We start from the raw sequence: 16068 nt of genomic DNA on the forward strand, positions 1-16068 counted from the left end.
TGTGCTTACATCACAAGTCCTTTCAAATGACTCCAACTGATTAGCAACAAGTGACTAACACCGAAAAAAAAGCTTTTGCAAATGAGGTCATGCCCTCATGTGGCTTCATTGATAAAAATGTGCAAGCCCATTAATTCAGATGTCATAAAAACTCTGTTGCACAGTTTTACATCTCCAAAAGTGTAGAAGATGCTAACTAGTTAAATGTTTCACAGATGTGAAACGCTTTAAGAGTCACCCTTCAAATGATTTCGTTAGTCTTTAGTATCTGAAATCCTGTTTGATCAAGATCAATAGTACAAAATTAAAATTTTCTCTGAATTTTCACATTTGCAGTTTTAGGGCGCTGAAAATGCTTTTTGTTGTTATAAGATTTTATCATTGCGACTTGGATCAGGGCAAACATTTTACGTGGCATGTAAATGAGTAAAAGAAGATGACTGATTTAACTCTGCAAAGAGCTTCATGTTTGAATGTGCGCTCTTAAAGCCCCCTAAATGAACTTAGGTTTTCTAAGTTTACATGTAAATCATATAACTCAAGAAGACCAATATTCTTTATTTTGCAGCACATAAATAAACAAGGCTACTGCGGCAGCAAGAAAAGCTATTTAAATCCCCCACTAATGGTCATCAGCACGTTTGCATGAGTGTGAAATCAGTCAAGTGACAAGTGTGCCTGAATTGTGATGACCCTGTGTCAGCATGGGGCCACAGCTCTGTGTTTACGGAAGAGGTGATGGCACACGCCACTATTCCTTTGAAATCCTGCAAGGTGAGAGGAATAATGAGATAATCTCTGCTTTACGAGTTACAGTAGCTGTAATGGGAAGCAGCCCAGCAAGGAGCTCCTCTGCTGGAATGCTGACAATACACACAGCAAAAAGCAATGACTGCACTGCTGGAGCGCTGCAAACAGCGTTTCATCATCGTTTGACTTCATATAGTGATGTTGTTAGGAAACACTTAGTTACTAACAAATCAGTGTTTAACATTATCATGCTTTTGCAGTCAGGTTTCTGGCCACTTGGCAAACACAAGCCCAATGTTCACTGTCCAATAGCTCGTGGGAGAACGATCTGGGCCTTCGGCTGTTAAATGATCCACTGTGTTCACCAGCTTGTTGCTAACTGTTCCGGTCTGTGCTCAGTTACTGGGAACATAGCAGACAGTGGTTTGTTTGTTATGGGAGCCAAAAAATGGCAACCAATCCATTCAGAGTAAACAAAAATCATACATTTTAGGACAGGACGATTAAACAATCATCCCCAACTTTACTATGTTGCTTCTATTTTTTTTAAATAGTGTTTGAAGCTGTACAAGCATAACAGAGTAAGTGTTACTCCATAATGCAGAAACTTGTAAAACATTGATATGTATCTTGAATATTATTTAACCACATATTGAGGAGTGAGAGCATTTCCTTGTTTATAGGGCCAGCCTGAAGGAAAAGGGAGAAGGAAGGAAGCTGTCCAGTCCAAACAACCCCTGAAAGTCCCACAGCACTGACTGCTTGAAGACCTCATTCAGTGGTGGCAGTTTGAGTTTTACTACCAAGCTTGAAGGCATTTTGATGGCAGATCATGAAAAGAGAAGAGAAAGACAAGTTGCAGTGTTGCGGTGCAACACTTAATCTACAGGTTTGTCCCAAATTAAAGGAAAAGGAAAAGCAACACATAATATCTTAATAAGATGAAGCCTGGCCACCATGTGCCAGCAGAACAGATTTAGAAAGCTTTAGAATTGTTTGGCAACTGAATAATGTGCTTTAAAGACAGCCTGGTGTCTATCTGAGTGACAGCTTTGTGCTTCAGTGCTAACGTTGAGAACAAGGTCCGTTTGGATCCGTGCTGCAGTCTACAGTGACTTCTCCTTCTTCTCACGCTGCGTCTTCCCCTCCCCCCAGTGTGTGTAAAAACAAATCTCCTTTTCTCTGCTGAGCCTGAAAGTATTGAGTCAACAAATGTCATTGCAGCTAGGCAGGGACTGTGGGGAAAGAGGTGGGGTCTTAAGCCTGCAGTACAGATAATAGCAGATTATTTTAAGACAAGATCCACCTGGTAACTAGTTAGTTGGCCTTTCTTATGTGGCCAAATGGACAAATCGGCTTATGTTAAAAAAGTAAGGTTGAGGTGATAAGGCCTTCATTCATTTGGATTTGCTTTATTCCTCGAAGAAAAAGAGAAACACTAACACACTTTTCCCTGACAACCGATAATCCTTCCTAATGCTATCATCATTGGTGAGATTTATGAGATTACCTTTAGCAGTTTAACACCAAACAGACAAACATACACACATGCAAGTTGCGGCTACCTTTCAGAATCCTATGACAAAAACAGCAGTTGAAGTCGCCACGGGGCGATCGTGGCTCAAGAGTTGGGAGTTCGCCTTGTAATCGGAAGGTTGCCGGTTCGAGCCCCGGTCTCGGTCATTGTGTCCTTGGGCAAGACACTTCACCCTTTGCCTACCGGTGGTGGTCAGAGGGCCCAGTGGCGCCAGTGTCCGGCAGCCTCGCCTCTGTCAGTGCGCCCCAGGGTGGCTGTGGCTACAATGTAGCTTGCCATCACCAGTGTGTGAATCTGTGTGTGAATGGGTGGATGACTGGATGTGTAAAGCGGTTTTGGGTCCTTAGGGACTAGTAAAGCGCTATATAAATACAGACCATTTATTAATATTTGCCACCTTCCTAACACTTCTAACTTGTGTTAACTCAGCAACATTCCAGGGCTGAATTTCTCTTTTAAATCACTCTGATCCCCTTTCCCTCTCACACTGCTCTCTTTTTTCAGGCCCACGTGGTGAGTGTCAACAGGAGGTGGGTCTTGGCAGACACATGAAGCAAAGTATGCTGCCCGCAGACTTGTCTTACAAGTCACTCTAAAAATGAACCAGTCGGCAGACTAGAATGAATTTCCAACAGCAGTTGGAAATTCATTGCTCTACCGATTGGACTCCATAACTGGCCACATGTTGTTGTTTCTGCAGTGTTCTCAAAAAGGGAGTGCTCTTACACTTGAGGGAAATTTCTGCAAGCTATGACAGAAAAAGAAAGAGATAAACTGAAAAAGGGAGGGAAAAAACCCCTTAGTCACTTGGCTTCCTGTCTGAAAAAAAAAGGAAGTGGGTGGAGACATTTTCTACACTGCCACAGTCAGATAGCTGAAACCAGTGCAATATTCAACAGAAAAGTATACTCTGTCTCAAACCCAGAATCCGGATCCACTCCAGTTCTTCAGGGCAATCCTAGTGTTCACTATTGTGTACGGCTGAGGAAAGAAGAAAAAGGAGGGAGCATAGGGGGGAAGGAAATCTGCCTCTTTGTGTGGGAAGGTCTCAGCAAGAAGGTGATTTTGTAATTATTTGAGGTAGACACCAAAGCAAGGCTCTTCCTCCTGACCTCCAAACAGCATCGTTTCCAATTTCTGTACCTCTGCTGCCTTACGGGAGTCACATATGAGTGTGCTTCTGAGGCTGCCAAACAGCGACACCCGGGCTTCTCCTGATGATGAGAGCCGACGTCAGACTGGTTTCCATGAATATTGATGTGGAGGATAGTCTGTTTCATAGAAGAACAGAAGGAGGCAAGATGGCTGCCTTTAGGATTTGTTAAAGAGGAGATCCAGACGGTTTGTTGGAATTTCTACAAAGTGGAGGGACGTGAAAGGCAGGTGAGAACTGGCTCGGCACCTTAATAATCCGTTTAGCCCTTTCCCCCCTGTAACCTTGTGTGTGTTTTTGGTGGTATTTAGTCAGATGAAGTACAGCAGATGCCCCACATCGTAAAAAGCAAGAGCCAACATAATAAGGGGGGGATATGAGATAAAGCTACTCCAACATGGCTGACAAATTCTCTCTTTTTTTGTGCCAGCTAAAACTGAAAGACAGCAGTTGTGTTTTCCTGTGTGTGCTTCTTGCTGCATTTGAATACATTATAGAAAACAGTGGACTTGTTCAGGAGTTAGTTTTTTTTAAAAGCATAATTTAAATGCCTGTGTGACACTACCTTTACTATTCAACCCTGGCTTTTTCCTAAACACATTAAAAATGTATTCAATATGTAATATAACAAACATTTTTGTATAAGTGACTTCCTATTTGTCAAAACACATTTGCAGCATTTATGTGTTATTGACAACTATTACAAAATCATAATTATGATTGTATTGTCTTTTTTTTTTTTTTAATTCAATATGGATTCAGATTTAGGTAGTTATCCACTTTGGTTTACCCCATCCTTTCTCACTGATGTATATGTGCATTTTTATTCTGTTCAGCCTTCAGTAGGAGAGTAAAAGTCCAACCTAAGCATGTCCAGTAGTAAGTGCACAGAGTCTGCATGGCAGCAGAGCTGAAATAGCTTCTGGCTTTGTGTATATGAATCAGCTTTCATTGCTTTCACCACTGAATGACGAGCAGACACAAAGGCAAATCCCAAGGAGAAGCAAAGGAGAATAGAATTGTGGTGGCAGAGCGTAGTGTAGGTGGACAAGGTCAGAAAGCTATGAAGGAAATGAAATTCAATCCAACTGCACCATTAAGTGGGCAAACAAGACTGGTAATTCTGGAGATTTCCCTTACTTCCTTTAGAAGTTGACACTAAACACAAGGTTGTTATCAGGGAGCAACAACAAACATCAATTCTAAAAAACTGACCAACTTGGTGACTTCGCAAGACTATTTTGTCTATTTTAATGCATTACAAGGAGTAAGCTGTCACAGCTAACAGGGTGTTGTAGGTTTTGGATCTAGCTGCTGACATAAAGATTATTGACAACACAATGCAGATTGTGCCTGTGACTTTCAGGGTGTATGAAATGTCATTATTTTAAAGGAATTGAAATAAAAAAACAGCTATGTTGCCTTGTATGAATCGCAAATTAACAGAAGTACAATAACAGAATGATAGCAGTAACACGATCATGTATAAATCCTCATAGTTTTAAATACATGTAAATTGAGCTTTATTATAGGACGCCAAGTCTCCTATTAATTATCAAATGCATAATTATTTGTTGTTTCTGCTTGTGTATGTGAATTCACCTAAGATTAACATCTGAATGGCTCATTAGTATAACAAAAATATTTCGGAGGCTTCCATGCTAGGCTTGTGTATTGCGCTAACTGCAGTCGTCAGATAGCCATGTGGCCTCAGGGTACAAATTAAACAAAAGGAAGATGGAGACTAATGACTGACATTTAATTTGGCATCACACTTTAACAAGGCTATCTGAAGAACTTGTGCTTCGGTTTTTATCTTTAAATCAACACGAAAGTTTTCAGACACTGACTATTAGTGATCCATAAGGGCAAGATTAAAAGAGGTTAAATAGACAGTGAAGCTCCTTGTCAAATTACTAAAGACATTTACTAAGTTTTGGTTACAAAGTTGTATTTTTTTTCCTTTGATTGTCGATGCAGGCCATGCAGTTCCTGCACTGTGGTACAACTTTTAAAAACATATCTGGTGCTAGTAGAAGAAGATACTATTTAAGTCACAGAGTTTAAAACCAGCAGTAGTGGTATACACCTCTTGCGCAATACCATGCCTGTGTTTTGACACGATGAGCACGGTCACTGGCTGTGTAGCATCAACAAAAGTTCTTAAGCAAGAGTGCTCTCTGTAGCATTCATAAAGAATGTTGTGACTGCATGAGATCAGGTGAGCCAAGCCTTTGTGTGTGTAAGTGTGTACGGTGATCCCATTGCCCCACATAAACTAACAGACTGCAGATAATGCTTAGTGTGTCATTTGAAATACCAGACATTGTACTTTGATGAACAGAAATGAACCCACCTCATTTCTTGCTATGAGAGTGCACTATTAATCTCAGTTGTCTGATGTTATAACTTGTGGCTATATCTGCACTTAGTTGACTTTCCATTTTGTTTTTATTCTGTTTGCAATTCCGGTGCTCAGACCACCATACAAAAATATCATTTATGTCTGGTATGTATATCTTTTCTAGTCATCTGCTGTGTGTGACTGAATTTCAAGCTATTGCCATGTTCAATAACTTGCAATGGAGTGTTTATATACGCAAATGTAAAATGCATAAGCCGCTATTGAAATGTATAAAATAAAAGTACCACCTTTGTGGATATACAGGGGTTGTGTCAGCTTTATGCAACTGACCCTTCAAGTTTTCAAACTAAAACTGGGTCAGCAAGCTTTCACAACATCCAAGAATGTGCACTAGTGTGGATGCTAAGTATAACAAAAACAATGTGGATCTATCCCATGTTTCTCTTTCTGTTCAGCTGGACTGTGCAAAGGATTTACATGTGCTAATCCTGACCTGCACAACTAATGCTACATAATAACAGAAATAAAAAACAACCACCATCTAATAGTTTTGCAGTTTTATATTTCTCTGCATTGCTGCTGTTACATCAGCAGCTGAAAAGGCATGAAAGCATTAATAGGGCTACAGGGGGCTGAGTGGGGGAAGGGCCATATAGATCAATCACATGCACATAGCTTCTCTCATCTATCCACACCTACAGATAAAGCCTCACGGGTGGACTGCTAGTTCGTCATGGTCTTAAGTTCCCTTTATGTCACTCCTAGGGCAAACACAATATCACCTTTGGGAAGAATGTCCAGTTGCCATAGCATTCCACAACAATGCTGTCTACTTAAAATACGCAAGCCTTTACCCAAGCCCTCACCTCTGACCCTGCCCTATCCAACCCATGTATTATTTTTCCAACCAGGAGCCATTTCAGAAATGACACAGAACAGGTCCAGTGGCAGGCTAGACATTTTAGATTGCACTACACCTGGCTGGCCATAGCTCAGCTGCTTTCCTAAGACAAAATGGCGAGATACTGAGTGTTGTATTGATTTCTGCAATATTGATTTCCCTTTTGTCTGCTGCTGGGGTTTTGTTTTCCTATAGAGAGCAAGGGAGTAGCAGCAAGCCACTATCAGATGCTTCAACAGTGGGATCACTCTGTGAGAACGCTGTCACTCATTTGAACATATCTTAATGTTCAAATGAGTGACAGTGAATTTACAGTTGGATGCAATTTATCATGAAGTGTGTTTTGACTTACTGCTGCAAAAATGTTCACATTGTTTTAGCATCAGTGAAACCTGTAGAGCTTTGCCATTTTTTTAGTATGGTGTTTGTTTTACTTTTACTATTGATTGAACATAAACTGCATTATGTAAGACAATGTCTATTAACTGAAGCCAGATCAAAAAAATATGTCACTAATAAGACCACCAAACCAGATGGCCCTAACTTGTTAAAGTAATTATGATCCGGTCTGAGGTAAAAAAGAAAAAAAAGATATTCATAACCAACATATGCTATAAATATGACTCATAGCCTCCTACTACGAAGCGGTGCGCCGTTAGCCAAGTTGACGTTTAATTATCGATTGAGAGAGATAAGACTGCGTTTGAGTGGCACAGGCCCGGAGAGAGGGTTGCTGGCCCTGTGAGCATATATCGATGTCAGGGTTTACCTCAGGGGTGAGACAGAGAGGGCAGGGACTCAAAAGCTTCCTCCACGTGAACACGCACATGGCCGTTCTGTTTACAAACACTATCCCGGCATTCTGCAGCGAGGAAGGCAAGTGAGATGTTATGTAACCACCCCTAAGCGAATAGCATCTCTTCCCGCTTCTCACCAGGCCGCTCCTCCTACGCTTGGATGATCTTCTTAAATACTGTTGTCGCTGGTTGCGCTGACAGAAGTTAAGAATAGAAAAAGAAATTCAAAAGTCACTTCAGTCACTGTCGGTTTGCCTGAGACTGTGGCGAGACTGTGAGCAGGTCTTTTTCTTTGTGCCATTCTACATTGCTCTCGTGCAATTCTAATAGCATCAAGTCCGGAGACTAAAGAGGCCTTAAACGTGCCGTAAGCTTTTTTTGTGATTACAGCTTACAAAGCCATCACATGGGCGCAGATACCGTGGAGGACACAGTGTAGTCCACAGTAATGTCTCCATTGCACAGTCCTGCATGGTTAATTGGATTATTCATTAAATATTTCCTGGACACATTCATTAATCAATTTAGAGCACCAAGTTGCAATGTAGTACTTAGCATTTTTGTTACTATTATTAGCAAGAGAAGCCTAGCAATTAAAACATGCACATGGCATCTCTTAATGCGTGACATGAAAATCTTTGCAGATAAAAGCAAAACCAGGAAACAATAACTCCTGAAAATGATGGAGAAAACTTGATAAACCTTATGCATACATACTTTAATCATCCACACTAGTGGCCAATTTATAATCACCAATTAACGGAAAATCCAGACCTTTGGCCTGTGTGAAATTGGGAAAACCAACACACCACTATACCACCACTCACATTCCCCATCATTGCTCACTTCCAGTTAAATGAAATCAACCAAAAAGTGGAGGTTTAATTCAGAACTATTTATTGGAAAAGAATTTGCCTGTCAAATTGCATCTTTTGTTTTTTTTTATAATTTTATTTTTTAAGGGTTAAAAGTGCGGAAACTATCAAAATCTGCAAAGCTTTGTCATTATAGCACAATCTAAAGGAGGTCCAAAATGGTTAAAACAGTTGCTTTTGATTACTACTTGCCCTCTTCTAAAATGGATGTTAGATATGAACCATTTTAGTGCTGCGAGCTGTCACTATAAAGGCCCCCTGTGGTCTACACAAGAAGCATAAAAGTAGACAGCTGGCCAAGACTGCTATTAAAAGTGTAACCCTACCAGAGGCTTTCAGTGACATCACTAACCAGTTCTGGGGAGTTAGAGTGGCTGTGGCTTAATATTAGGTTTCCTAAGTGGAATGTACAATTGCAGCAGTTGGAATCTTTCTGAGCCATAGTGCCCAGTGATAACTGAACTGGGCTTCATCCACTTGTTTATGATAGGAAAGGTTGCAAGTATGACTTCAACTCTTGTCCTGAAAGAATACAAACTCTTGCCTGCAAAACAAATTGCAGTATTTAAGTAATGGACTGCCATAATTTAATGAAATATTTATGTAAACACTGAAACAATACACTGTTTACAGAGGCTATACTTAGCAATTCATTCTTGAGGTGTGGGATGACATATATGATTCATACAACCCATACTCCATACACAAAAATATTCCTCTCAGAAGGATTTGTGATTCCCATTCAATGAGTCACGTGCCTCCTACTGAGTGAAGGTAAAGAAGGAGCTTAGAAAACAGCAGCTTAGGTCAGGCTGCTTAGAAACCAATGAGGGATCATCTCAAAAGCTTTCCAGAAAACTAGAGAGCACGTAGAAATGTTTCTCAGGCAAAATGACTGTTAACCCTCCTGTGATATATTTTTGGCTACACATTTATTAAAGTAAAACGAAAGAACCTGTTGCCAAACTTGCCTTAGTTTGTCATGACAAAGAAAAGAAAACACAAACTTCAATGAAACTGAAATTTGCACTGATATCCACCTACGATCCCTTTGCCCCCGTGTTTGTGTGGCATACTTTCCCTCCAATAATAATTTGCTCTGTTTACTGTCCACCTCTGCTTCCTGTTCATCCACAAACTGGTCTGGATTTGAATACTGCAAACAGTCTAGAAGCCTTCTAGGCTTTATGGATCATGCTAAATTATAGTGGATATGAATTTTAAAAAATTAAGTGGAAAGTCACTTAGAAGTTAACATTTGCAACTTTTTACAAAAAATTGCTATATATTAATAAAAACAAAATTGAATGATTTTTATATCATTTAAATCTATGAAACTAGAAATAGTGATAAGATGCCATAATAGATAGCAAAACTGATGAATGGGTTTAAAGAAAACTTTCAGAAATGTTGGGATAGGGGAAGCAAATGACTTCATAGAGAAAAGAAACCATGAATGCTAAATGGTAGATAGGTTCCAGAGAAGCGCATTGCATGATCCAAAATCTGTCTTTTTTCAAAGAAGGCTTTTGTTGTTTTAACAAGAAAATGCTAAACTATGTTCTGCACATATTAAACCAGCATGGTTAAAAGAGTAAATGTGTCTAGGAGCTAAACTGACCAGCTTGCAAGTCCAGAGTAATCATTGGTCAAATGTGAACAGTTGTTCTCCCTAGTTTCTAAACACTTATAGTATTGCTACTTTTTTTGTCATTTCATCATTTAAAGTAAGCAGTTATTTTTGAAAAACAATAGAATTTCTCAATTCTAAGATTAGATGATTCTAAACTTCAAACATCATGAATAATTTCACTTTAACATAATTTGGTATTTCCATTTTAAACAACATATCTAAACTTGACCTTTAAATGTGCTGATTGACACAGATACAAATGTAGGCCTCTGAATATGTGGCACAGTTGAATTACTGGCAGGATCAACCCATAAAGAACACGTGTGCACCACAGCAATGCAACCTCTTCTGCAGTCAGCCATGCTAGGGTAATGGTTAGCCCAGATGGGCTTTGAAGCGCTCATAGGACATTGCCGTGGCTACCATGCACTCAGAAATTAACTTTTGCTCTTTGTGCAGTTCATCAAGTTAGTCAGATATATTGACTGTTGCATAGACAAAGGGCTGGAGAGAGAAAATAGAGACAAGCCCTCTGGAAGGAAGAGTGTAGCACTGTGAGGGGTTGGGCGCAGGTCAATGGGTTTGTACGCTCAGAAGCCAATGTCTTCAGTGTCCATGTGATCCAGCTTGATGGCAAAAAAGATTTAGACACTATGTGTCAGCCTCAGAGCCCAGTAAGGATTCTTTGTAGCACACGTGGTGACTAAACTGGAAAAATAAAGGCTAAAAAAGTTTTTGGAGTGACATCAAGTTCAACTGCAACTTTCAGGATTGACTGCTCTGGGGGAAATATTCAATGCTGAGGTCAAGGTAAACAACGTCAAAGACAATGTCTTAGTGAAACGTTGTTGGAGGGAAGGCTGTGGGTGAACAGATTTGGTCTGAATGAGTACAGACTCTTGTATTAAAAAAAAGCATGCAGCTTTTAAGGAAAATATTGTGACACTTGCTATTGGTGGCCACAAATAACACAAGGCAGAGTACATGACTGCTGATTCCTGAATGGCTGCCATAAAACAATATAGTGTTTGCAATGACTATACTTGTTAATTCATTCTTGAGGTGTGAGAGATAATTTACATGATCTGTGACCTTATTGTCTATTATCATGGGCAGCTGACCATTTGGTTAATACTGAATCAACCCAGTAGCTAAAAATTAATACAGTGCACTTTGAAAATATTCAGAGCAAGAACAGTGAAGGATGACCAAGAATCTCATTGTTACTCTGACTGAGCGCCACTGTGTGAAAATGGAAAAAACTTATAGCAATCCAACTGACTCTGTGGGCATGAATATTGAATATCTGCGCTTTATTGCTGAGTCACTGGTGACAAAATTCTCATTAAATCCAACTTGAAATTTCAGTTGATGTTGCTCTCAGACTTGGAGAAACAAGATTGTATGGCCTGATGAACAGATTCAAGTTTTTCCAGCTCAGTCAGACACCTCACTTGAATCAAATTAAGTATACCTGTAGAGAACTAGAATCTCTCTCTACTGACAGTACCCATTAAACCTTCATGACCTTCACAGATCTGAAAAGAAAGAATTCCCCAAATGGTGCAAAGTTTGTTGCATCTTACTCAAAAACACTCAAGACTGTAACTGCTGCCAATCACACCTTAACAAAGTGTTTAGAAAAGGGTCTAAATAAAGTCTAACTCAAATACATACACATATTAAAAAATGTCCGGACTACAATTACATTTGAAGCAAAATTAACAACAGTAAAAATAGTTTACTCAGGCCCAATGTGAGTCAAATGGAAGACAAAAGTAAAACATGCCCACACAATGTTTTGCATGCGTTTGTCATATTCCCAGAATACCAGCTGAACTAGTTGTATCAGAAATGTTCAAAGATGGGGTTTAACACCTTCAACAAACAACTTGAGTTACTCATGACACTGTCAACCACAAGAAACAAATCATCAGCTACTCCTCAGACTTAACCCACAATTAGACCCAGTAAAAGAATTACAAATAATAATATCTATTAAATGCTTTGGGTCTAATATAAGGGGAACACAGTTTCTCTGGAAAAAAGAGTCAAGACATAAAACCTCACCCATCAGCAAAAAAAAAAAAGTTCAAAAAAATGAGTGTTTGAATTGGTCTTGAATTAGCAGTGAGAGTGATTATAATTATGAATGGCCATGCAGATGATATCCATTAATCTTTTCCCTCTCTAAGTTTGTATTTTTCCCTTGGGGAGAAGTTAACTGAATCGGTATTGTACATCGTTCCGGTTTTACTTGTCTATCCATTTGCATATATTCCAGCTAGATGATTTCGGGCTCATCTAAAGTAAACGATGTGCCTAAGTAGTGTCAGGTAGTGTACATATTTAAATAAATAATACATAATGTTTGCCCTTTGCCAAAAACAGTGATTTTAAAAACTGACTGACATTAACTTCAAGTGTGTGTTCGGGTTTTTAAATATTTAGATATTAAGATATAGCGTTTATGGCTTTGCTGTTCAATTAGCATTCACTGGAAGTCTACTATCTTGCATCAATTACAGTCATCAGTTTCAGCATGATTAACCATCTCATGAATGCTGCATGCTACAGACTTACTTTTCATTTGTTTTTGTTTGCTTGTTTTTGCATGTCTATGACATTTCTGCAGAACACATATAACCTGATTTGTCCTGTGTATATCTGTACTATATAGCATACATTAGATTAGAGGACTGGTTTGCTACATGAACTGAATGTAGGAAACAACATCTTACAGTTCAAAAGAATTACACTAAGTTTGATTAGTTTAAATTTTACTCTCTCAAATAAAACTATAGTTAGGTAGTTATGTTTAAATATAACCAAAAAAGGCAACGAGACAATAAGCTGTGACAGCACAAAGACTGCATTAGGAATCTCCACAAGTATGCCACATCTGCCTTGCATTAGACATCAAGAACAATGTAGATCGTACAGATCCCTTCTTCATATGGATGGGGAGGAGGCTCTCTGGCCAAGAAATTACAAACAGAAGTTTATGCCATCTATGTGTTTGATTTGATCTAATAATCTTGGCTTAAGATTCCGTTAAAAAAAAACAAAAGGATTATGCTTTTATTTACATGTCTTTGCATTTATGCATCGATGTAAATTCCCCATCAAAGTGAACTTTAGAAAAGTGTAACGTAGAGACAGTTTTGTGTCATATTTAAAGGTAAGCGTGTCATATGTGAGCATGAGTAATTTATTCATCATGAATGATCCCCTCGATAACCGGATTTTACCTCCACTGTTGCCCTGGTTGTGGTTAATTACTCAGGGGTGAGAAACCGAGAATTAAAAAAAACAAAAAAAAAAAAAAACAGATCTCTCACTCCAGGATGCCATGTGATACAGACATCCGTACATCACAATTTTGTCATTAGGCCATATACAGTATCAACAGGTAAATGCTGTGCTGAGGAAAAAAGAAAATAGACCTGAAGTTGTACCATTCAAAGTCAGTTGCTACCCCCATGCAGCAAAGCCTTGCAGCAACCTTTGTTGCCATTAATGGAACCAATATGTGTCCCATCAGCAACTCACAGCCTCAAGCCTCTGCATTCCTTGTAATAACCTTCACATGTATCTGCATCTGCTCTATAACCAGCTCAAAAGATCACCCTTAACAGAAACTTTCTATCTGCCAAACATTAGACAGATGCATTAGCAGAAAAGACTTTCTAAAGGTCCATTCTCTACACCAACCTGAAACAGTGCTACATTCTAACAACTCAAATGTACTTAGTATGTAGTGTGGTGTAAATGTGCTTATTTGTATGTGAACACAAACAACGTTATCGTAACAGGCTAAGTAACAGGCCAGTACCTCACAGTCTATAAAGAGACCAAAGTGTGTAACAAAAGGTGGTTTTAGGTATTGGTTTCAGCTGTGTCGAAATCAGGAAACTGAAATATGGCAACAAAGGTCCGACAAGTACACGAGGTTTACTTTTATCTAGGTTTTCGACCCTGATTTTACTTTACTGTTTAAAATGTTTAGATAGGTTTGTGCCCCATCTGAGTGTAGATGCCAGTTTCGTTAAGCTCCCTTCATGTGTAGCAACAAGATAGAAGCACTGAAAACATTAAAATGCCTTCTGACTGCAGACGCAGGGGGGCCCTTTGTTTCTTATTTTTAAAAAAAAGTGTCATATGTTGTTCAGACTGATAGAAAGAATGAGAGGGACAAAGCATAAATCACCGTGGGATGTGCATTGTACACGCTGTGTGAGCAAGCCATGTGACATAAATCACAAGTGTGAGATGCCTGATAAATTAAAAAGTAGACCCAAAATAACCCATAACAAATAATAATAAGATTGAGAGTATGATATTTCTGCAAAAACTTTAGTAACCTTAGATGAATTTCAAGCTTGGAGTTAAAAAAAAAAAGAAAAAAGATTGTTTGCATATAAGTGGAAAATAACTGCTTGTTTACATTGTCAGCTGGAATGCTGAGGTGCTAGAGGTCGTTGGGTTTGTAGAACAGCAAGTTCGGCTCTATATTTACATCAGGGATTTGATCGCTGTAGAATGCAAGTCATCTGACCTAATTACCCCGATAAAGCGTTGCTAAGGATGAGATTTCACTCACGGTTGAGCTGCCTATAGTCTGACCCATCTAACTGGCCGCACTCTGATCAAATAACATTAAATGTAAGTAACATTTATCATCACGCTACCATGCAGTTTTTTTGCAGGGAAATCTCATGTTTCTGCAATTATGTGGAAATTTGAGTTAAACCATCCACCTAAAAAATATGCATAAGAGGAAACTAAATATTTTAATGGCTGGCTGTCCTGTGCAATGATATAGGCATAAATTGCTATAGCTATAACATATACAATATCAAATTCAAATTCAAATTCAAATTTTGTCACGTACACAGTCATACACAGTACGATATGTAGTGAAATGCTTGGACAACTGCTCGTGTCCTAAAGAAAACAAAAAAGGAAAAGGCTATGAATAAGATAGGAAATAAATATGAAAAATTAAAAAGGGTAAATTTAACTAGGAAGGAATAAAATATAAATTAAGGTTAAAAATGAAATAACTGTACAACACAAATTAGAATGAAGGGTAAATTTAACTGGGAAGGAATAAGATAAAATATATAAATTAAAGTTGAAAATAAAATAACTGTACAACAAAATACACAATACACAATATAGAACTATATAAGAATGTATGAAGAAATCTAAATATAAATAAATATATACACAATAACAGCAGCTGTACAAGTATTAACTGGAAATGAAGAATATAGTGACCAGTGTTGTGCAAAAACAATGTCCAGAAAGTCCAGTGTGTGTGTAAGAACCATATGTGTGGGTCAGTACTGTGTGGTGGTGTGATTGAGAGACCGTATCGCCTGCGGGAAGAAGCTCCTCCTCAGTCTCTCTGTGTTGGTCTTCAGGGAGCGGAATCGCTTTCCTGACCTCAACAGAGAGAACAGTCTGTTGTTGGGATGGCTGAGGTCCTTCACGATCTTCCTGGCCTTGGTCCAGCACCGCCTGCTGTAGATTGAGTGCAGGTCAGGGAGCTCGGAGCGGATGGTGCGCTCAGCTGACCGCACAACCCTCTGTAGAGCTCGTCTGTCCTGCATGGTGCTGTTCCCGAACCAGGTTAAGATGTTTCCCGCCAGGATGCTCTCTATGGTGCACGAGTAAAAGTTCCTGAGCACCTTGGAGGGCACCTTGGAGGGCAATATTTCAGAGTCATTATTATATACAGCTGTTAGAAGTTTCAAAAATACTTCAGACATTCTTCAGAATATGTTGTCACATATTCTCATGTGCAGCAAAACTGAAGTCAAGTCCAGTTAGCCAAAGTCATCTTATACACAAAATGAAAAAAATTGGATTTCAATTTGCATGCTATCATTGCTTTCAAATGTTTTAAAATCTACTCAGTATCAATACTTGTGGCTAAAAGAAGAGGAAACAACATTGCAATAGTGAAGCAATGGGTCAGTTAGAAGATATTACAATTTAAAAAAAGAAAAATCATATCTTTCCTTTTTACGAGACAGTTCACAGAGCATG

The 16068-nt window shown here is 38.9% G+C and overlaps 1 protein-coding gene across 1 annotated transcript in view; it reads left to right on the forward strand.

Annotated features, from left to right (window-relative positions):
• Positions 1 to 3248: 3248 nt before the first annotated feature.
• The window catches only part of tet2 (tet methylcytosine dioxygenase 2), a 30070-nt gene continuing 17250 nt past the window's right edge, over positions 3249 to 16068 (forward strand). Inside the window, exon 1 of the mRNA XM_080880815.1 lies at positions 3249 to 3670. The gene's annotated coding sequence lies outside the window, so the exon portion shown is untranslated. The remainder of the gene's footprint in view (positions 3671 to 16068) is intronic.

This window comes from Rhamphochromis sp. 'chilingali' (assembly GCF_963969265.1).
Source record: "Rhamphochromis sp. 'chilingali' genome assembly, chromosome: 4".
Lineage (NCBI taxonomy): Eukaryota > Metazoa > Chordata > Actinopteri > Cichliformes > Cichlidae > Rhamphochromis > Rhamphochromis sp. 'chilingali'.